The sequence below is a fragment of the Macaca nemestrina genome, chromosome X, assembly GCF_043159975.1.
Source record: "Macaca nemestrina isolate mMacNem1 chromosome X, mMacNem.hap1, whole genome shotgun sequence".
NCBI classification, from domain to species: Eukaryota; Metazoa; Chordata; class Mammalia; order Primates; family Cercopithecidae; genus Macaca; species Macaca nemestrina.
In genome coordinates, this window is record NC_092145.1 from 145,059,829 (window position 1) to 145,084,156 (window position 24,328).

Here is a 24,328-nt window from a genome sequence, read left to right on the forward strand (position 1 = left end):
AACAGAGTTGCAAATGTTTTCCCTGTATGTCATCTATCTTTTGTTTATGGTGATTTTCATCAGAAAGGATTTTAAAATTTTTGTATGTAGTCTAATTGCTAGTTGTTTTCTTGATTACTTCTGGGTTTTGATTTATAGTTAGAAAAGCTTCCTCCATTTGGATGTATGAAAGAATCTTCCTACCCTCGTACTTTTATGGCATTTTTTTACCTTTAAAGTTTTGTTCCATCTGGAATATATTTTTGTCAGGATTGAATGATGGGTCCAACTTTTTCTCCTAAATGCCTGCTCGGTTGTCCCCCAATACCATTTACTGGATTTATCTTTTCCTGCATTGAGCTGAGATGCTATCTTTATCATAAAGTAAATTCTCATGTACTTGGCCATATTTCTGAACTATTTTCTTCCTTTGATTTATATTTCTATTCATGTGCTAGTATCATACTATTTAATTATTGCGGCTTTAAAGCCTTATGGGTCTAATCATTCCTTATTTTCTCCTTTAGAATTTTTCCAGCTATTCATGCTTATTTGCTTTTCCACATGAACTCTAGAAGTACTATATCTAGTTTTAAAATTCTGTTGGTATTTTTATTAAAACCATATTAAATTTATGGAATCACAACTTAAGGAGAATTGACATCAAAGGTGTCTTTATGATATCTTCCTATTTAAAAACAGGGCATGAATTTTATAAATTCAAGTCTTCTGCGTCCCTCAGAAATGTTTTATAGTTTTCTTGTTAACATTTTATGTTGTTTACTAACAGCATTTTAGTTTTTCAGTTTCTATTATAAATAGGTTTCCTTCTTCTGTTATGTCTTCTAATTGTTGAGTTACATGTGTCAAAGGAATTGATTTCTATAAACTGACATGGTACTCCACTAATTGCTGAATTATCTTTGTAGGAGTTTTTAAGTGTTTCTCTAATGTTCTTTATCTTTTTTGGTCTAACTTTATTGGCTCCTGCCAGAGGTTAATTCAATTAAATTTAGTTTTTAGTATGCTAATAATCATGGAGTTAATGATATCCTTTCCACATTAAACATACTATTTATTTTTGAGCTGAGATAAATCTACTTCATCCAGTTAGGGAATTCTCCATTTCTGTTTTATTTAAAAAAATTTTTTTAAAGGGATGGTGGGTTTTATCTAATGTATTTTAGGAAATCTATGGAAATGATAATATAGATTTGTTGACAGGATGAAATCCATTAATCATAAGTATATCATTCTTAGTACTGAACCACCTTTGGATTACTGGAATAAACCCTACCTGGACAAAGTATATATTTCTTCTAATGCACTACTAGATTCTATTTCTAGTATTTTATTTAGCTTTTTTTGGTTATTGTTACATATTTTTTAGAGATATTGGCCTATTGTTATTTTTGGGGGGTAGGATGGTCTAATCTTTGATAGGTTTTGGTATCAATGTTATCCCGGCGGCATAAAAAAGAGGTTGGAAGCTGTTAGTCAATAAAAATCCAATATGAACAAGTATACGCAGTTATTATTACAGTTTAGTTTATGAATTAAACAGGATTTTGTGTGCTGATGCAGTGACCACCACTTAGATTTAGTTTCTAAGAGAAAAATAAATTCCAAGTTTCAAACAACTGACTTACATGAAAATTTCTGAATGAATATTGCTGGAGTCTGTCTTTATCCTGAGATTCTATAGCAAAACTCCCTTAAGGATTTCAAAGGGTTTTGAATACCCCCATTTCCAGCCTTCTTTTTTTTATTTAAAAGGGTATTAATTTTCATAGAGAATCTACACAATGCATGTATAATAAAAACATGTCACTTTAACTCTTCTCTCGCTGATTTGAAATACCTCTAAATTCATGTCCAAACTGAGATAAGACATTTGTACACTTCAATAAAAATGCATAAGTATTACAAGATGTTAAAACTGATGCCACATCTGAGCCCAGCTTTGTTTTAAAAGGGGAGACAAGTATTTCCTTAGATGAAAATTGTGGAGAGAATGTACCTGATCATGATCAACCTCTACTGGCTGCTTCTTAATGATCCAGGTGATGGACTCAGACAGGGCTGGACCAGGGAGATACTGGACCTACTTGGGTCCAGTAATCTAGACAGGTGGGCACCAGGCAGGAAGTGCCAAATGACCCAAATTCCATGAGAGCGTCCTGGCCAAGAGATTGGGTTACTGAGTCATTATTTAGTGGTGAAAACCACTCAGGAATCGGACGACGAGGTGATGGTTCTCAGGGAGTATCTGGAGATCAGCAGTGGTCCAGAGGAGCTCCAGGCCCTTCTGGGCAGCTACCTGAAGAATCGCTGCTTAGGATGGAATCATGCCCAGCCTTTGTTTCTGCAATTAACTGTGTATTTTTAATATTCCCCAGTGGGAAAACAACCAAAACCATTTGATCCCTCAATTCTAGTGAGGCTCCAGCAGGTAGTCTCCTCTAAGTATTGTTGGGAGGTATTAGACAGTGGCCAGCGCATAAAGAAGGAGGCTTCACTTCTTCAAGGGAGACTGAGAATTTTCCTTTTAAAATGAAATGCAGAAAAACAAATAACCCCATTAAAAAATGGGCAAAGGACATGAGCAGACACTTCTCAAGACATACAAGTGGCCAACAAACATGAAAAATGCTCATCATCACTAATCATCAGAAAAGTGCAAATCAAAACCGCAATGAGATACCGTCTTACAACAGTCAGAATGGCCATTAATAAAAAGTCAAAAAACCACAGATGTTGGTGAGGCTGTGGAAAAAAGGGAATGCATATACACTGTTGGTGGGAATGTAAATTAGTTCAGCCACTGTGAAAAGTAGTTTGGAGATTTCTCAAGTAACTAAAAACAGAGCTACCATTCAATGCAGCAATACCATTATTGCATATAAACCCAAAGGAAAATAAATCATTTTGCCAAAAAGACACAGGCACTCATATGTTCACTGTCACACTATTCACAACAGCAAAGACATAGAATCAACCTAGGTGCCCATCAGCGGTGGACTGGATAAAGAAAATGTGATAATATATACACTATGGAATACTACACAGCCATAAAAAATGAAATCATGTCCTTTGCAGCAACATGGATGCAGCTGGAAGCCATCATCCTAAGCGAATTAATGCAGGAACAGAAAACCAAGTGCTGCATGTTCTTGAGAGAACTAAACATTCAGCACACAGATATAAAGATGGGAACAATAGACATTGGAGGTTACTGGAGAGAGGGGTGGGTTAAAAAACTACCCAATGGGTACTGTGCTCATTACCTGAGTGATGGAATCTGTACCCTAAATCTTAGCATCATGCAACATACTTATGTAACAAACCTGCACATGGTACCCCCTGTATCTAAAGTAAAAGTTGATAGAAACAAAAAAATGAAATGCAGATCAGGAGGAGCCAGAATTCTGTACTAAAAGGGGAGAGAGGAAGAAAGAGGGAAATGGAGAGGAAAAGAGGGGGAAAGAGGTGGGGACCAGAAGGATACAGTGGGGGAAGAAAGGGAGGAGAGAATATATGGGCCTCCAGAGCACAGCCCTTTGAGATTCTGAATATAGAAACAATAATCTGGGGGGGCTGGACAAAGGCATCCAGCCTGAAGGATGTGTTCTTTGTTCTTTCCAGCTGGACAAGGCAAGTTTCTGTAGAACTGCTCTCTGCTCCCTGCCTGTGGGTGGCAGCCACAGAAAAGAAGGCTGCTCTGGGTGTGTTCACAAGGACTTAGAAGGAGGCAGTGTCAGGAACAGAGGAGGGGACAGCAATATGTTCCTCAGTCCCCAAGTCCTCAGCAGCACTGCAGCAAAAGCAGGAAGCTCATTGGCCCACCCACATGATCACCTCTGTCACCTGCAATGTGACCCAGGGCCAGGGTCATTCATAAATTACAGGTCTCCTTCTAAGGCAATGTTCAAAGAGAACCGGAATACAGTTCCCCTAGTTAAACTTCCCAATTCAAAGTGCCTTGGTAATGTCGCCACTCTTGAGATTGAAACATAAAATATATTTCAGGCAATTTAGGAAAAATACTACCCCACGCTTAGTTAATGGCATGGAATCCACCAATTTCTATAGCTCTTTATGATGTTTGCCTAGCTAAACAACAACAAATGAGAAAACATTAAAAACAACGGACATCTCACTGTAGAATTGGAATGAAATATGAATTAAAAATGACCATCTGGTGATTATCTAAAAACAAATCACAGTCTGAAACTGCTGAAACTGGCAATTTAGAATGTTATAAACGTCGCCGAATTAAACTGGACACAGAACACACGAGCAGGCTGTCTGAAGTTGTGCCTGCAGTCCACAGGGAAAGGTGCTCCTGCTCCACTCACCTCCCCCGGCCTTTCTAAGCCTTGGCCCACAGGGACCCTGGAGGCTGAAGCTCTTCAAACAGGCTACAGCACATGAAGGCCAGGCTTTCGGCACAGACCCCTAAGTCCTCAAGGGCATGTTCCAGGAGCCTCAGTATATAAAGCACGTTTTCTATTAATAGCTTTTGTATTTAATGCTTTGACAACTGGGGACACCACAAGCACTGTCCTTCCCAAGGTTGGCTAATTCCCAGAGAGAACAGACAGCTGCAAGAGCGCCCTTCATGGGCAATCCAGAGTTTACAGCCCCACCATCTACTTTATCAGGCTCTTACACCAGGGCCACTGTTCTCCTGCACCAATCACCCCACGGTCAGGTATCAGCCAAGTGGGGACAGCCCCCTAGGCCACAGAACACTCTGAAATTATTCGAAGTAGCCAATCCCAAGCCTGCATACCCTGCCTCACCTGTTCCTTCCCACTGAAAACACAATAAAAGCTCTTGCCCGCATTTTCCCCTTACTTTCTCTGCCTCTTAACCAACCCCGGTACTTCCTCATGTGGCCCTGCACGGTGTGTCATGCCTCCAGCTTCTAGGGATCTGGGAATAGGATCAACTTCTTCCTTCATGATAGTCATTCCCATGTCTGCATGTCTTACTATACCTGATTAAAACAAATCCCAGGCAATTAAAACACTCAGCCTCCAGTGCAGATTAAAGTTGGGAGCATGCAGGAAGCCTGCAGCTGCCGAACCTGCAAGAACTCAGTGGCCCCATGAGAGTGTGGCCTATGGATTTTTAACCCCAGTCCTCCATTAGCTAGCTGTGTGACCTAGCAGGAAAGCACTTAACCTCGTTGAGCTTCACTTTCTTCATCTGAAAAATGGAGACAATAATATTGCCATCAGAGAGTTCTTAGAAAGATAAACTAAGTACTTGGCAAATATGGAGTCACTTAGCACTCATAAATATTAGCTGCCTTCGTGAGGATTTCCTAGAGTTATCTGCTTTTATCTTTCTGTTTAAAATACATTCTTCTGTTTAAAATGTATTCTTTTTTATTTATTTATTTTTTGAGACAGAGTCTCACTCCGTCACCCAGACTGGAGTGCAGTGGCGTGATCTCGGCTGACTGCAGCCCCTGCCTCCCAGGTTCAAGTGATCCTCTTGCCTCAGCCTCCTGAGTAGCTGGGACTACAGGTGCCAGCCACCACGCCCAGCTAATTTTTGTATTTTCAGTAGAGACGGGGTTTTGCCATGATGGCCAGGCTAGTCTCGAACTCCTGGACTCAAGTAATCTGCCCGCCTTGGCCTCCCCAAAGTGCTGGGACAACAGGCGTGAGCCACCACACCTGGCCTAAAATACATTTTACATTTTAACCATTATTTATTTATTTGCCTTTATCCTTTTATACCAATGCTTAAAAATAGAGGTATGATACAAGCCACAGAGGTAATTAATTTTCTAGTAGCCACACTTAAAAAGTAAAAAGAAATAGATGAAATCCTTTTTAATAATATAATTTTATCAAATATATTCAATATATTATCACTTCAACACGTAATCAGTAAGAAAAGTTACTGAGATGGTTTATGTCTTTTCCATACTAAGTTTTAAAAATCTGTTGTGTATTTTATACTTCAGCACATCTCAATTTGGATGCTACCTTTTTCCTCAAAATACTTGATCTATATTTAGATTTAAAAAAATTTATACTTGAAAACATATATATACATATCCAAATGGTTCCAAACATTCTTAAAAGTTTTTCTTCTTTTTTTCTTTGGAGACAGAGTCTCGCTCTGTCGCCCAGGCTGGGGTGCAGTGGCACAATCCTGGCTCACTACACTCTGCCTTGTGGGTTCAAGCAATTATTGTGCCTCAGCTTCCCAAGAAGCTGGGATTACAGGCGCCTGCCATCATGCCTGGCTAATTTTTGTATTTTTAGTAGAGACGGGGTTTCGCCATGTTGGCCAGGCTGGCTTCGAACTCCTGGCCTTAAGTGATCCGTCCACCTCGGCCTCCCAAAGAGCTGGGATTACAGGTGTGAGCCACCACGTCCGACCCAAAAGTTTTTCAATAACTGAATTGAATATCAATTTTTTAATTGAAATTTAAGTGAATTAGAAGTAAATTAAACTTTCATTTCCTAAGTTACACCAGCCACATTTCAAGAGCTCAAATGTCACATGTGGCTTGTGACCACTCTATTGGACGGCACAGTTTCATGCCATTTAAAATATATCCTTAACAATCCTCCTGTATTTCAAGCACTATTTATCTTACCAGTGTATGGATCCCAATATTCTTAAAGTAAACAACAATATTATAATGTTCTATGTTTTCATTCTAGAATACAACACATCATTTAAAGCCGGTGAGTATTTTTTACCTTTAAAAATACTCCTATCACCGCCAAACCATTTTCTTCCGGTGCTGCATCCTCAAAGTTTTCAAATTTGACTGCATTCCAATGCACTAAGTGCAGCTGAAACACCATGGAAAGAGGGTTAACACATGACTACACAAACTCTCTCCAGAATAAACCCACAGCCTCAGTCAACCTACGACATTTAAACACATTTCTTCACCCAAAGTAAAGCCACCAAGAAAAGCATATGACAATCCAAAATGAGATAGAAACAAAGACCAGGAAGAAATTTAGGCAAGAACAGCAATTAATATTTCTTTGGAATAAAAGGACTTAGGAAGTAAAAATAAAATTCATATAGCAAACTGAGTCGCATTTCAGTAAGGGATCAACATTTGCTCGTTCCCATTCTGCTTTCCATGAAATACTAACATCTAAAATCCATTTACATTTAAAGGAGAGAAAATGTTTATATTGAGAAAAATAAATTATCCTTATAGGAATCAGACAACACTTGAAGACTGGCTGGGTGCAGTGGCTCACATGTGTAATCCCAAGACTTTGGGAGGCCAAGGTGGGTGGATCATTTGAGGTCAAGAGATTGAGACCAGCCTGGCCAACATGGTGAAACCCCGTCTCTACTAAAAAAAAAAAATACAAAAATCAGCAGGCGTGGTGGCGGGTGTCTGTAAACCCATCTTCTCAGGAAGCTGAGGTGGAAGGATCGCTTGAATCTGGGAGGCAGAGGATGCAGTGAGCCGAGATCGTGCCTCTGTACGCCAGCTTAGGTGACACAGCAAGACTCCGTCTCAAAAAAAAAAAAAAGTTGAAGACACACTTCTTTGAGAGATGACCACTTAAAATGTTCTTTTTATTGTTGATATTACATTTAAAACTAAATTACTGCCAGGTGCGTTGGCTCACATCAGCACTTTGGGAGGCTGGGGCAAGAGCATCACCTGAGGCCAGGAGTTCAAGCCCAGCCATGGCAACACAGTGAGACCTCGTCTCTACAAAAAATTTTAAAATGAGTTGGGTGTGGTGGTACGCAACTGTGTAGTCCCTGCTACTTGGGAAGCTGAGACGGAAGGATCACTTGGGCTAAGAAGTTCAAGGTTGCAGTGAGCTATGACTGCACCACTGCACACCAGCCTGGGTGACAAAGTGAGATCCTATTAAAAAAAAAAGCAAAACCAACAAACCAAACAAAACCTAAATTACAAAAAAGTTATAAGAAGCAATTATATTTCCTTATGATCTCCCTATACTTTTGCTATGGTTTGCATATGGTCTGTTTGGTCCTGCCAGGTCTCATGTTGACACCTGCTCCCCAATGTTGGAGGTGGAGCTTCATGGGAGGTGTTTGGATCACGCAGGCAGATCCCTTATAAATAGCTTGGTGCCAATCGGGTGGAAGTGAGTTCTTACTCTTAGTTCCCAAGATAACTGATTTAGGTTTTTTCTTTTTTTGAGACAGGGTCTCACTCTGTCACCCAGGCTGGAGTACGGTGGCACAACTGTGACTCACTGCAGCCTTGACCTGCTAGGCTCAAGTGACACTCCCACCTCAGCCTCCCAAGTAGCTGGGACTACAGGCATGTGCCACCATGCCTGGCTGTTTTGTTTTGTTTTGTTTTTTTAAAATGTTTTTTTGTATAGACAAGGTCTCACTATATTGCCCAGACTGGTCTCCAATTCCTGGCCTCAAGCGATCCTCCCGCATTGGCCTCCCAAAGTGCTGGGATTACAGGTGTGAGCCATCGCGTCCAGTCACAGAACTGATTGCTGAAAAGAGCCTGGTACCTCCTCCTTTCCTTCTTACCATGTGATCTCTGCATGCTGGCTCCCCTTGGCCTTCCAACATGAGGAGAAACAGTTTGGGGACCTCACCAGATGCAGATGTGAGCAGCATGTTTCCTGTATAGCCTGCAGCACCATAAGTCAAGTAAACCTCTTTATAAATTACACAGTTTCAGATATTCCTTTGTGGCAACACAAATGGATTAAGATAACTTCTCTACAAATCATTCCTTGTCCACCACTCATGAACTTATTTTCTGGCATCACCATTCCCCCAAGTCTCCTAAGTGAGACGTCTCAAGGTCTTGGTTAACTTTGCTTTCTGTTCTCTGGAAGAGGATGTCACCTCCTAGTTCTGTTGCTTTTATTTCAGAAATGCTTTTTAAAAGTTGCTATTTTCTATATTTCTATTGCCTTCATTTAATCTCCAACCACCTATCACTTGGATTAATCTCAACTTGTGGCCCTGCATTGTTGCCTGGGTTAATCTAAAAACATAAAGTAACTGGCTAATTAGACAAAATCATGCTATGCCACTCTCTCGTTTACAAATAACTAGTTTCTGATGGGCCTGCCCTCCATCTACCCTATTATGCTTCGATGATCACCTCTCACTGCCTCTCCCCACAATACACATTCAACATTCTGGCCGCATCATTTTGTTTTTTGTTTTTTTTTGTTTTTTTTTTTTGTCATTTCCTGAACATTCTATCACATCTGCCTTTGCACAACTTTCCCTCAGTCCAGAATGCCCTTCTAATCCTCTTGGCAAACTTCCATACATCCTTTAATACCTAATATAAATGGCTCCTCCTTAGTGAAATCATCATAGACTCCTCTGAGTAGTCTGTATCACACGCCTTCCTCTGTGGTCCCATAGCCCTTTCAGAAACATTTTTCAAATCACACTTGCTTTATAATTTTAATTTCAAGTATTCTTCCCTCACTAGACTTTGCCCTTCGGGTGGTTGACAATTAGTACTCCTGGCACTTCGTGCAGTGCCTTGCACATAGTTGCCACTCAGAAAATGTTGGATACATAAATGATGATAAAATTCATACATGTTATTAGGTGGCCACAAATATAAAACGTGTTTTTCTTGCCTAATTATCCTTTTGCTCTGTATTGTGATCTTATATTTTAAAATGTAATTAAATAGAATTACTATTTAATATAGAAGTTATTTGCAAAGTAAGCCAGCAGAGGAAAACTAGTACATATTCAACACATACACACACAGAAAATAGATTTCTGGTAAAGCTTTCATTTCATTTCATGCCCTTTCTTCTATACCAATTACAAAATCTGTACACAGAGATACATGTATTTGTTAATAAAAAATATTACCCATACTAGAAGGAAACGTCCATAAAAAAGAGAAGGGAATTTTTCCATACGCTGAAAAGTGAGTCCAATGATCATCCAGAAAGCCCATTCAGGGCATATACTCAAAAGAACAAAAAGAGACATTTGTACACCCATGTTCATAGCAGCGTTATTCACAAAAGCCAAAAGGTAAGGAATAGATAAACAAATGTGGTCTATCCATAATGGAGTATCATTAAGCCTTAAAAAGGAAGGAAATTCTAACACACACTACAACATGGATGAACTCTGAGGACATTATACCAAGTTAAATAAGCCAGTCACAAAAAGACAAATACTGTATGATTCCACTCATATGAGGTGCCTAGAGTAGTCCGATTCATAGAGACAGAAAGCAGAATACTGGCTGGGCATGGTGGTTCATGTCTGTGATCTTTGGGAGACCGAGGCGGGCAGATGACTTGAGGTCAGGAGTTCGAGAGCAGCCTGGCCAACATGGTAAAAACCCCCTCTACTAAAAATACAAAAGTTAGCTGGGCGTGGTGACGGGCGCCTATAATCCCAGCAACTTGGGAGGCTGAGGCAGGAGAATCACTTGAACCTGGGAGGCAGAGGTTGCAGTGAGCCAGGACTACCCCACTGTACTCCAGCCTGGGTGACAGAGCAAGAATCTGTCAAGAAAGGAGAAGGAGAAGGAGGAGGAGGAGGAGAAGAAGAAGAAGGAGTACGAAAAGGAGGAGACGGAGGCGGAGGAAAAGGGGAGGGGAGGGGAAGAAGAAAGGAAAGAAAGGAAACAAAGAAGGAAAGAAGGAAAGAAAGGAAAGAAAGAAAGAAAGCCAAATACTGATTACGAGGAGCTAGAGGGAGGGTGAATGGGGCACTACTGTTTAATGGGTAAAGTTTCAGTTTTGCAAGATGAAAGGATTTTTGGAGCTAGATGGTGGTGATGATTGTACAATAATCGAAATGTACTTAATATACTACTACTTAACTGTATTCTTATAAATGGTTAAGATGATAAATTTCATATTATGTATATTTTACCATAATTTTTAAAAAAATTTCAATGACTTCCATGCCATTGCTCACAAAGAGGTCAGAGAGAGTTTGATCTGTCCTCTGTTAATATGACACTGTTTCTTCAACTCCTTACAAGACCACCAGATCTTGCCCTCACCTGATTTATCTGTAGAATCTTCAAATTCCACGAGGAAAGAGTACCCATTATTCCAGACGTGGAGGCAGGTGGCTGGGTCATAAGAGATGGTGAGCGGTTTTAAGCCGGGATCATAAACACTGTCCCTCCACCAAATGTTGATGGGTGGCTGTCGATCACCCCTGGGAACCAGGTCCACGCTCTCCCAGAGTGGATGCACTAGGAGAAAGCAGGTCAGGCTATTATCAAGACTGTCCACTATCTAGCATCATGTATGAGGCAATTCCACTTCTGGAGACCCTGTCAAGGCTAATGGGAACTAACAGCTTTAGCAATTAGCCATTCAGGGCCTTAATCAGCTGACTAAAGCAAAGGCTAAAAGACAAGCAAAGGCTAAAAGCAGAAGAACAGCATTCTGCCATCTTGAAAACCCAACTCATCTCAGTCTGCCTACTAAGCTCATCTAAACCAAGTGCAATTAGTCCTGTGATAACAGTAAAATGCATGGACATTAGTGCCATGTGGAAACAGGTATTCATAAATGAGTTTCTTTTCTTCATTGAGAATTTCCCAAGTCCCAAGCCCCCAAAACTAGCTCTAAATACAAAGACAAACTAATTCGATTTTCAGTAACAGACTTATTTTCAAAAAACACACACAAAAAAATGCAGGCAGAACTTTGAGAAAGGAAATGTTCAATCAAGTATTGTCAGTGTTTAATTGGTTGGCTGGTAGAAATCAAGGCTTGCGTAGTCTGCATCCTTAAGATGCTCACCCCACATAACTGTGCATGCTGAGTTGAGTTCACCTCCTATGTAAGCAAACTCTGAGGACCAGGCAGCCATCCTGCAAAACCTGGGTAGAACATCGGCATTGCTAAGGTCCCTGGGGGTCGCAGTGTGTCACAGGGATGTGGAGATTATCTATTAAGGTGTACACATACAATTCATCCCCCACAGGCACTGAAGACATTGCTGATGCTGATTGTCCTCCAGAGTCAAGCACCAGGTCTCTGTAGCAAGTCCCTGATAAGTATCAGCAGACTTGCTGATAACACAGATCGGCCTGTTGAGACCCCCATGTGTGATGAGCAGAACCAATGTGTATCAGTTTGGGGTGATCCAGTTTCCTGTCCTTTAGAAGTACCATGGATGGGTAGAATCAAGAACAACAGGAAAACTAGGAGAAACATGAATTGAGAGAAATCATTACCAACGACCCTCTGCACCTCGCCCTACCACTAAGAATGGGTCTAAGGATTTGAGAAATAACTAGGCAGCTCCTACCCAGTCAAATCCCCCAAACATGGCAGAGACACCCTCTTCTAAAAACCAGAAACTTCCCTCTGGCTTACTCTTACAGGGGGGATAGTTCTCCTGCTTCAGTAGCAGCCCAAAGATGAAGTTTAAAATCTTAGCTTTAGCTTTATTTTTTTGTGGGGGTGGGCAAAAGTGTCCTGGCAGTACAGACATTGAGCTCTCTTGGGAGTGTCCAGACCGGTGGTCTCAACAAGGAGAGTGACTATGGCCCCAGGGGACATTTGGCATTGTCTAGAGACATTTTTCATTGTCACAACTGGAAGAGGGTGCTACTGCCATCTAGTGGATAGATGCCAGGGATGCTGCTAAACATTCCACAAAGCACAGGAGGAAGCCACCACTGCAAAGCTACCCAGCCCCAAATGCCAACAGTGTCCCAGTTGAGAATCTCAGTCTACAGAAACTCAGAATATTCTTCTCTTTTTCCTATTTCTTCCTATAACATAGTATTCTCTTATCTCTAAAGAGATTTAAACCTAATTTAAAAAATTAAGTTCTACTTTAACTATAAAAGGTAGACATGCAGGTTTGGTATATGGAGTGACACTGAGGCTTGGGGTCCCAACGGTCCTGTCACCCCAGCCAGTGAGCATAATACCCAACAGGTTGAACCCAATGTTATTTTTCTTAGTATGAAAGAATTCCTCACAGAAGAACAATAATTTTCTGTTAAATTTAGGAGCCAAAAATTAAAAATGCATTTGAACTGGCACAATATTTCAATACTATAATCTGATCAGAATGCAGATTCCTTCTAGAAAGCCCTTAAAAGGCCGATTCTATTTTTAAAGATTCCTGACACAAAGAGACTACGCACCTTCCCCTCTAAGACACTCAGACAGTGGTTGATAATGTGAGAATTCACATTCTTCAAAGCCATTCAATGAGGATCTACTGTGAAGACTAGGGAAGAACTGGAGTGACAATCAGCTCCCTAAGATGATGCCTTGGTCACCCTTAATTGTTGCCCATCTAATTCATGAAATGGGAAGTATCAACACTCACACTCATGCAAATACCAGCCCAAGAAAACTGGGCCTATTCCTGCAATTGCTCTTTAATGACCATAACGACACGATCAATTTATGCCCTTGAGTTTACAAGTTCAGCTTCCAGAAGGTTTTCTTTCCTCCTACCCACCTCCTCCTTTTTAAACAAAGACCATCTAGGCTAGACCATCCAACCCACTGTGGGGAGAGGCAGTCCTTGGTCACTATCCCCCTATTGAAGCCAACTTTTTGCCAAGGGCTTGTTTTGCTAATGATAAACTCACACTTTTCTTTTCCTCTTCCCTCCCCTTCTACCATTTAACAAAATACAGATAGAAATGATTTCTTGGCAGTTGTCATACTTTCCCTCAAAACAGGAAGGTGATGACGAAGCATTCTAACAGAGGCTTCATTTTCAGGTTTTTCTCATGTGTAGAAAGTGAAGAGACTGTGACTATTTCAATCATGGTTTAAGTGAGCGAAGGGCACACTGTCATTAAAAAGGTGTCAATAATCTCTCACTGATGAGCAAGAAAACTCCTTTAGATTTCATGGTGAGGATGCACTTGGTCTTAATTCTTATTTATATGCCTAGTCCTGTGTTTGACTTATTTTATGCTTGCACCACCTATTTCTCTAGCCTCCTTGTAAGTCCCTGGGCTCTTCAAATGTAGAAAGCTCATTTCTGCATCAAGCCCCTTAGTTCCTGATTCTCCTCCTCTGCTGGAATCAATTTCCCCTCATTCCGCTTGGCACTGGCTCCTGTTATTGCCTTGTCACCTTCTCTCCTCTTTGACTACCCTATTATAACATGATCCCCTTGAATTTTTAATCATAGCACTCTGGTTTTGTCCTTCACAACATTATTACATGGGTATAGTTATAATTGTATGTACACGCACTTAGTTATCGGCCTCCCCCACTGCTCTGCAAGCAAGCTGGCTTTTTTTTTTTTTTTTTTTTGAGACGGAGTCTCGCTCTGTCGCCCAGGCTGGAGTGCAGTGGCCCAATCTCGGCTCACTGCAAGCTCCGCCTCCTAGGTTCACGCCATTCTCCTGCCTCAGCCTCCCAAATAGCTGGGACTACAGGTGTCCGCCACCACGCCCAGCTAATTTTTTGTATTTTTAGTAGAGATGGGGTTTCACCATGTTAGCCAGGATGGTCTCGATCTCCTGACCTCGTGATCCGCCCACCTCAGCCTCCCAAACTACTGGGATTACAGGCATGAGCCACCGCCCCTGATGCAAGCTGGCTTTCAACTGCTATGGTAGATCGAATGAATCAGATGAAGCGTATCACTGAAGAAGTTTGCTTCTTTTTGCTTTATTTCCCATTACCACCACGGATCACATTATTTTTCTTTAATGATCATTCAGGTTTAGCTCTTCCTCACCTTGCCCAGACCACTAGCCTAGTTCTGAACCCTACACTGCAGACTTCACACAAAGCCTCTTGGTCACCTGTCCTCTTTTCTCACTTCCCTTTACCCCAAGTTCAGCCACTCAGTTTTCCCAAATTACCAGCTTCGTCAGGGTGCTCCTGTGCTGAAGACAGTACATCAAGTGGAACTTCTGTGTCCAAGTGCCTGTGTTTTTCTATTAGAACCCTCCTCACTTATCTAATCATTCTCCTCATTCTTTCCAAACGCTGGTGTTCCCATGCTGCCCCCTTGGTCAATCCTAAACGAGTGGTGCTGTAAACTTAAAACACCCAACAGGCTTTGAAGACTTGGTGCAAGGTAAAGAATGTAAACTCATTAATAATTGTTATATGGATCACATGTTAAAGTGATAATATCCTGGATATACTGGTTTAAATAAAATGTTACTAAAATTAATTTCACCTGTTTTCTTTTCCCCTTTTCTAATATGACTATTAGAAAACTGAGAATTACATGTGGCTCAATTATATGTCTATAGGGCAATGTTGCCCTATACCCTCATGTGCTTTTTATCTGGTCCCTTGCTATGTACCACCCTTTTTATGAGGGATGTGCTATTTCCTCATGTAATTGAAGACCATCTGTGTAGGCCTTGGCCTTAGTGCAGTGATGGGATACACAGGGACCCTCTGTATGACTTGGCTGAGGATAATCGCAGGATCACAAATTGCCTTGTTAGAGCATCAGGGCTGTAAAAGGCACCTGGATGCCAAGTCCATTAGCCATAGGATACACATGCAGTTATCAGCACAGGAGACTAAAAGCCCACATTTCTTGGTGGTCAGTTCCAGGGCTAATAGTCAGTCCCAGGTAGCTGAAGACAACCCTGAAGCCATTAGTACAATTCCATGGGACTCCCAACCCTCCCACTGTTTCTCAAGATCCTTTGAAAGTTAATGAAGACAATATAGCCTGAGGCATCCCAGCCTGTATCAGAGGTCTTTAGGAAGACACTGCAAAACAAGCCTGTTAAAACTCTTGTCCTCATCTGTACAAACCCCCATGGCAAGTTTACCTATACAACAAACCTGCACACATACCCCTGAACTTAAAAGTTAAATTAAAAAAAAAAAAAAAGTATTGTTCTCCAGGCTTTGGTTCTTCAAAATTAATTGGAAAAATAATAGAACTTTATAACACAGTTGAGTTCTAATATAGATCAGTGCTGTCAAATACAACTTTCTCTAAAGATGAAAATGTCCAGTATGGTAAGTTGTAGTCACGTGAGGCTATGTCAATGTGCTTAAATTTACAGGTAAATACCCATAATGGCCACATTTAATTGTGGCTACATTTTAGACAGCGCCATTCTAGTCCAAGTTATCCTAAAAGGAAATGTTTCTTTTCTTTCTAAAAGCAGGGACGATCATGAACATTAAGAATCACTGGAATAATATTAAATTTGTACTATTTACATTAATCTTTATATTTCATTAAGAATTAACATTATTAATTTTCCTATGGTCTAAGATCTCAGGCCTAATTTTTTTTTTTTTTTTTTTTGAGACGGAGTCCTGCTCTGTCGCCCAGGTTGGAGAGCAGTGGTGCGATCTCGGGTCACTGCAACCTCCGACTCCCAGGTTCAAGAGATCCCCCTGCCTCACAGCCTCCTGAGTAGCTGGGACCACAGGCGCGTACCACCATGCCTGGCAAATTTCTTGTATTTTAGTAGAGAAGGGGTTTCACCATGTTAGCCAGGATGGTCTCAATCTCCTGACCTTGCGATCCGCCCGCCTTGGCCTCCTAAAGTGCTGGGGTTACAGGTGTGAGCCACTGTGCCCAGCTACCTAAATCTTTTTATGTGATTATTATGCTAAATTTCACTAGATGATACACTAAGTGAAATTGATTTTATTTTCATCTTGGATAACAGGTGTAGGCTTTTATTTTTATCTTGTTTTATTACAAGTCCCTCAAGTTGGGACTTTCAACAGTTACTGTCTGCTACTTGAGATAACAGCAAACAGCAATCTGAGTTGCCAGCTAAAGATTATCTGTGGAGAGCCTTGGGAGCAAAGATATGATGAGCAGAGAACTGGGCTGATCTGAAATGCTGCTTTCCGAATTTGCCACAACCTCCTACTTTCATTCACTCCTTATTCTGCTTTGCCTCCTCTTAAAATGGTCAGATTTAAAACATCTGAGGCAGGCACTGAGCCTATGATGATGATAACAATCAAAGTACTAGAAGTAGCTGCCACAACTGAGTTTCTTTTCTTTTCTTTTTTTTTTTTTTTGAGACAGAGTACAGGTCCCGGCTCACTGCAACTTCTGCCTCCCAGGTTCAAGTGATTCTCCTGCCTCAGCCTCCTGAGTAGCTGAGACTACAGGCATGCACCACCATGCCCAGCTAATTTTTGTATTTTTAGTAGAGACGAGGTTTCACTACGTTGGTCAGGCTGGTCTTGAACTCCTGATCTCAGCTGATCCATCCGCCTTGGTCTCCCAAAAGTGCTGGGATGAGTCACCGTGCGCGGCCACATAACTGAGTTTCTAACCCTCAAGAATCTCGGGTTATTCTTGGTTACAAGTGTACACTAGCCTTCCACTGGGGTACTGAGCTGTCAGAAACAATGAGAATTGTGTTTACAATTCAGCAGATGAGGGTCCAGAATATAGGAATAGGACCTGCTCAAAGGCCCAGGGCAAGAAAGACCACAATATTCTTCTTGGGGCAAACAGGTTGGAACAGTGAAATATACCACAAACAAAATCAAATGGTGACTTTCACCTGTTTTTTCTAGTAACTTAGAAACAAGAACACGTCATATAATACAGCTATTAGTCAAGTGAACCCCACCTCCTCGAGGGACCACTGTTTGGTTTCTGTTGGCACTAAAAGCAGCAAACTATCCTAATGGCATAGGCTGATTGGACTTTTAGGCATTTAACTCTCAACTTTCAGGAAAAAAAAGACAAACAAACTAAAGATCGAGGCAGAAACCCCACACTCACACAAAACGTTAGTAACTAGATAAATATGACTAAATTTTTTCCATGTTAAGCCTTAGAATGCAGTGCCAGGGTTTGGAATAAGCCAATCTGGGTAGGATATGGGCACACCCAGCAATCATAAATTTGTTATGACCCCAACCAACTCATCTCAAGGAGAACATAGTCAATGTTGGGATAAAACAAAATAAATTTTTAATCAAAAATTCTTTTGAAGCAGTTTCAAGTCAATGGATCCAGCTAGATCAACATTATTAATGGAATTCCTTTTCTTACGTGCACAGAGGTTCAAAAAGGGTAAACCCAAAGAGCACAATCTGAGAAACCTCAAATTCTGAAACAAGCCAGTATTTGAAAACTATGTAAATTCATTGTGAATAGTGAAAAATATATTTAAAAAACTAAAAGATATATTTAGCCAATTCATTAACCACATCTATCCAACATCACAGACATCTCTCCTATCATCTCAGTGGTTCTCTCCCAGGGTTATTTTGCCCTCCCTCCCAGGGCACATTTAGCAATGTCCTGAAACATATCTGAATGTGACCATTTGGGGAGTGCTACTGGTAAGAGATCAGGGATGCCATTCAACATCTAGTGAGCAAAGGGCAGCCCCCACACTACAGAATGATCCATCCCCAATGTCCATCGTGCTGCAGTGGAGAATCCCTGCAACATCCAGCCGCGGATAGTACCTTGTATTTCCAGGAGGGGAACAAGATGAGAAAGGCTTGAGGAAGACCATTTGCTGCATCACACAATCTTCTGTTTTTACAGCAGAGCACACACTTGCAAATCAGTCAGCTAGAATTAATTCTGCAATTCTTAACTCTGGAGAGAATATTCTGAAGCATGAAGCCACTGAAGTGCTTGCAAACATTCATGTGCAGCTTCCAGCAATTTAAGATTCACAGAAATAATCTGCAGTTTGTGGATCAACCTTAGTAAAAAGACAACTGCTAACAATAAATAATAAAGAACAGGTTCCAGAATATCCGAAACTTTCTCCAGTTTCTGCATGACATCATTGTAACATTTTAACATTTGTCAAGAAAGAATGTTCCACATTTATTTTACTGGACAAATAGAGACACAGTTATTCTCACAGTCCATAAGGCATATAATCTCACACTGGAATGCCAATGACATCATAGCGACAAATGCTTAACACACGTGATTTTTATAAAACCAACAAGTCTTTTCTCCTCTCTTTAATGAAATGGTGTACTCACAGGTTTATTTCTGGATTTTGTAAGTACAAGTACAGAGGCTGCAGGATGGCCTGGGCCTTGGAATGTGGAAGCTTCTCCACAGCAATATGCATGGGGACACAGGACAAGTGACCCTCAGGCTGTTCATCACCACCATCTTTACCCTGAAACCTTGATCAGTTCCCAAATAACTTGCAGGAACCCAATAACCTAGAGGGAAGAGGGCAGAGGATTGAAAGCTGTAAACAACAGAGACTTAAGATCATGAGAAAACCTCTAAGTAGGACAATATTCAGACTAGGAGTACACACCCTGAGGTGGAGGGGAGGGCAAATGGGAGTCAATTATCCATCCACTCTTGTTCCTCAAACTCATTGGTCACCCCAAGATGACAGACCCACTTGCTTTCCCTCACATTCACTTGGTGCTCCTGCCTGCCCACCAGCCACATGGACTTTAGTTCTTCCAACTCCTGCCTTTCCCTCCAGCCTGTGCAGATGCTCTTCCTTTCCTCGACTCTCTCTCCATCTGTGCGTGGTGAATCCCTACCCCCACTTCAGGTGACTGACACCAGCATCCCTTCCTCTAAGCTCTCCCGACCACGTGCTCACAAGGTCAGCCCGGAACTGCTTTGTGGTCACAGTGTTTATCACAGTCAAATTAATACCTGACCAGGAATGTACTTTATCACCGCATCCTCTCCAGTATCTAAGCCCCATGGTGGCAGGGACCGTGTCTGCCTTGGTCAGAGCTGCATCTCTTAGGGACACAGTGCCTCATTCAAAATGGGTGCTGGGAATACTAGTCAAGTGACCCGAGTAGGCTCCCTTGGGGACAAAGATGTTGGTCCTAACTTCAACAACTAAGAACTGTGCCATGACTGCCAGCACGCTCTGACACAGTACTAGGGGTCTTTCCTTTTCTCCAACGCCATCACCCATTTGTAGGGATGTCTATACTTTTAAAACACTTTTAAATATTTCTCCTTTGAGAAGAGGGTCTCATATCCCTAGCTAAAAGATCCAAAGGACCCCCCAAATCCTGCCTGATCTAAAAGAGGACCCTCCCGATGAACCCCATCTAGTCTCACAGGGCTGGGATTCTGCCAGTTAGCACTTTCATTTTAAAATGTATTGTCATTTCTTTTGCTCCAAGCACATTGGTGGGTGCTATGATGCAAAGATGACCAAGACTTGAACTGTACGTTCCAGGTATGTAATTTCTCCCTTAGGAGTCTCTTGAAATGCACATAGTATGGGTAAGAAAAACACAGAGCAAACCAGTTCACAGCAGGGTGTTTCTGCCACCTCAGATTCTGCCTTCTCTTGCCAAAAGATGGGCTCTCAGCAGTATGGCCATGCTGGGGTGGGGGTGGGGTTGGGGTAGGTGGGAATGGGTGGCAAAAGACACAAACATAGAAGTTGAGGGGCACTAAAGACACATTTCCCCTACAAATCTGAACTTTATTTCTTCATACCATCTTTCCAAGAAGAGTGTAAGATACAAAACCCACATCATGGTCCTCAGTGATGCTGAGCAAGGAGGCAAACATGCTTTTATCCTCCCCTCTTTGTGCACATTCATGCTAGTAACTGGCTGTGCACTAGCTCCTCTCCTCTGCACTGCTGTCCTTGACCCTGCTCCATCTAAGCTAGAGGGAAGACTACACCTACGTGAAAGGAGCGAGAATCATCTCTATGTGCACTGTGAAGTAAAGCACAGCAGGATGAGAAGCCAGTCTTTTGGCACAGTGCCATGCGCTTTGCTTTGTGTATGTGTCACTTTGCGAATGTGCGCTGAACTCAGGGAGCCAGAGATGTGCAGCCATTACATTAAAGGGGACTCGTAGGAAGTTTGTGAATCCCATAGAGGTTCCTTACCTCTAGGCTTGACTCCCTACTGGAGGTCTTCAGGCCAATGTATTAGTTTGTAAGAAAGTACCATAGACTGGGTGGCTTAAAAATTTTTGTCTCACGGTTATGGAGGCTAGAAATCTGAGGTCCAAGTTCTCTGCAGGGTTGGTTCCTTCTGAGGGCAATGAGAGCTCTGTCCCAGGCCTTTCTACTTGGATGGTTAATTTTATGTGCCAACTTGGGTAGGTCATGGTACCCAGATGTTTGGTCAAATACCAGTTTAAATATCACTGTGAATGTATTTTTTAGATGAGATTAACATCTAAATCAGTAGACTTGGAATACAGATGATTACCCCTCATGTGGGTGGGCCCTACCCAATCAGTTGAAAGCCTTAAGTGAAAAAAAGACAGGTTGCCTGAGGAAGAGGAAATTCTACCTCCAGACTGCCTTTGGACTGGAGCTGTGCCATGGCACCAGTTTGTGCTCACAATCCAGTCTGAATGTGTCCCCAAAGTTCACGTTTTGGAAACTTAATCTGCAATGCAAAAGTGTTGGGAGGTGATTAAATCATGAGGGCTCTCCCCTCATGAATGGATTAATGCCATTATTAGGGGGAGCTGGTTAGTTTCTGAGGTAGTGGGTTCCTGCTAAAAGGATAAATTTGGCCTCATTACCCTCCTTCCCTCCTTCTTCACCCCCAACCTCTCCCACCCCTCACATGCACATGTTCGTGCCCTTCTGCCTTGTGCTATGGGATGACGCAAGAGAAAGCCCTCACTAGATGTTGAGCAGATGCTGGCACCATGCCCTTGGATTTCCCAGCCTCCGGAATCATAAGCCACATAAATTTCTGTTCATTAAAAATTATCCAGTGTCAGGTATTCTGTTACAGCACAAAACTGAGTAAGACAGGCTGTAATATCAACTCTTCCCTGGTCTCCAGCCTGTTGGCCTGCACTGCAAATTTCATGAGACTACATTCACGAGCCAATTTTTAAAAATAACTCTCTCTCCCTAAACACACACACACACGCGTGTGCACATGGACACACACAGGCACACCCACACATACATACACACACACACACAATTGGTTTTGTTTCTCTGGAGAACACCTAATAAACCTTGCTTCTGGTAATTCCTTGGCTTGTGTCAGCATTAAGTCCAATTTTCATAAGCCATTCTCATCTTGTGTCCAAATTTCCCCTTTAATTAAGGACACCAGTTATATTGGACTAGTGGCCACCCTAATGACTGTAATTACCTCTATAAAGACCCAATCTTCATATAAGGTCACATTCTGAGGTACTGGGGCTTAAGACGTAAACATATATGAATTTGAGATGGGAGAATGCAATTCAACTCGTAACAGTCAGTGACACCTAAAGTATGTCTGCGTTGCCTAAAAGGTGTTGACAATTCTCAAACCAAAGTTACAATCACTTTTGTTTCGTTTTATCTGTGTTTGTGTAAATACAGTTTTTAGTGGGAGTGTGTATGTCAAAATGTCTAAGGAGATGAAAAATCACCTTGTTGAAGCCATGTAAAAGTCTGGCTCAGGATTTAAAAGAGACTGCCAATAAGCTTTCAATATCTTATCTTGATAGTACCTGGAGCCAGGTGAGAGCATCTGGTTTTTAAATAACTTCACTATCTGAATTCACTTAACAGGTTTAAACAGCAATAGACCATGGGTCAACTGAATTTAGAATCTGTTTTCCCCTTATTAGAGCAAACTTCAAACTTGTACAAAAAAATGGTGAGAATAAATCACCTATATATTCAATACTCTATTTCAACAATTACCAGTTTGTGGCTGGATAGGGCCTAGGAGAGCTAAGTCTTTTGTGCTATACATCCTTTGCTATCACTGATTATGCATGTATGCCTTGGATATTACTAACATGTTCTTTTTCTGTTGTTTTGCAACCTTAGAAATGTGTGAAAAAAGAAAAGATTCTAAAAGTCTTTAAATGTCATAAGTATTTATTAAATGCCTCATAGCTTGAACTCTGCCTGATTAAGCGACTTATGCAAAACAGACGGAAAAGTACTAACAAAAGGTTACATTGAAAAATTCCTTGATTGGCATCAGATTGACTCTTCATTTTCTCAACTCCTGATTTCAAAAGGAAGCCTGCCTTCTGCAATTTCCTGAAACTTAAATTAAGATATTACACTGCTATGTCTTAAGAAAGCTTAGCTTCCTCCTCTCACTCACTCCTTCCTTGAGAGCGTGATCCCAATCTGAGGTTGCCAAAGGTTTCAAAATATATTTCTTATACCTGATTTGTGTGTTGCAACTAACGTGCCCCAGTGTGGCCAGTGACATGATGAATTTCCCTCTTTCCATCAGATTTCCTTAATATTCATATGCAATCACAAGGCACTCAACCTTTATTCCATTGCAACTGTGAGCAGTGGCAGCCTTTTTGCCTGGTTCCAAGAACAGGGCAGCTACGTATAGGCACAGAGAATGGTGTCCTTGCTGTTTTGGCCTTTCGGTTAATTCCAGCCCAGGTACTGATTTAAAATAGCCCAGAAAGTTTTTCATTTCCAAAATATTCAAGAACAGTTCAGCTTTTCACTAAGTCCCTGAAGACGGGGAGGTGGGGTGAACTTTGGTTCACCGGGGACTCTGATGCAGGCGCTGCGAATAGTGACTCCTCTGAGAGATGCGCAGGGGCAGCATTTCTTACCAGAGATTTCTGACTATTCTCCAAACTCCAGCAAGACTTTCAAAGTGCATAGTGGAAATGGTCAGATTATCAGTAAAGGAAGAAGGGGAAGCAGAAAGCAATGTGGTATTCAACGGCTAACAGAGAGCATATAAACAAATTAAGGTTTATGCATCTTCGTTAACTCATTTCCCAAGCTTTTCCAGCAAAAGTAAACGTGAGGGAAGTACACTGATATTAATACTAACGCGTTTCCAGCAGCCTCAGAGCAGCAGCATTTAACGCTGAATATCACACAGAATCCCAGTCACCAAGAATGTCTGCATTTTGGAGGTTCCTCTCCTCCGGCTCTGGGGCAGGGCACAACAGAAAAACTCAGATTTGTCCACGGGACACAACTGTGCTTTTGATCTACTCTGGGGTGGCTGTGTCTGTCCACAGCCCCTGGCATAGTCAGGTGGGAAGATCAACAATGCAGACCCAAGGGAGTCCCAGCTTGCTGCTCCTCAGTTTCTGGAAATGCACTCCTCTCATCCCGCAATGTCTCTGGGAAAGCTGTTTTACTTTTTAATAGACAGAATCCTAAAAGGATGTCTGGTGATCCTCAAAGTGGAGAAAGAGAGCTAGAGTGGGGAAGTGGCTACTTCCCCGACGCCAGCCTCCCACTCCCATTCCTCCGAGAAGCCCCGCCAGGACCCCGGCCAACCTCGCGGAACCAAAAGCCTCTCTGGCTCCAGAGCCGATAGCGGCACGCGGTCATGTTTGCGGCAAGTGGCAGAGTTCCTGCCCTCTCAGGCAGACCACCCCTCAATGCTGCCCACGCTCCTTACTGCCGCCCGCCCTTACCCGAACGACTTACCTGAGTCAGAAACTCCACGTTCGCTCCCGGGACCCGAAGATCCAGCAC

At 41.8% G+C, this 24,328-nt stretch overlaps 1 protein-coding gene across 3 annotated transcripts in view; it reads right to left on the reverse strand.

The window, feature by feature from the left end:
• The window catches only part of LOC105478158 (carbonic anhydrase 5B), a 99,137-nt gene extending 88,053 nt beyond the window's left edge, over positions 1–11,084 (reverse strand). For 2 of the 3 annotated variants that reach the window (XM_011735205.2, XM_071088550.1), the window contains exons 1-3: positions 10,994–11,084; positions 8,512–8,615; positions 6,711–6,806 (exon numbers count right to left, since the gene is read on the reverse strand). The gene's annotated coding sequence lies outside the window, so the exon portion shown is untranslated. The other variant, XM_071088551.1, reaches the window with a different exon arrangement.
• Positions 11,085–24,328: the final 13,244 nt, after the last annotated feature.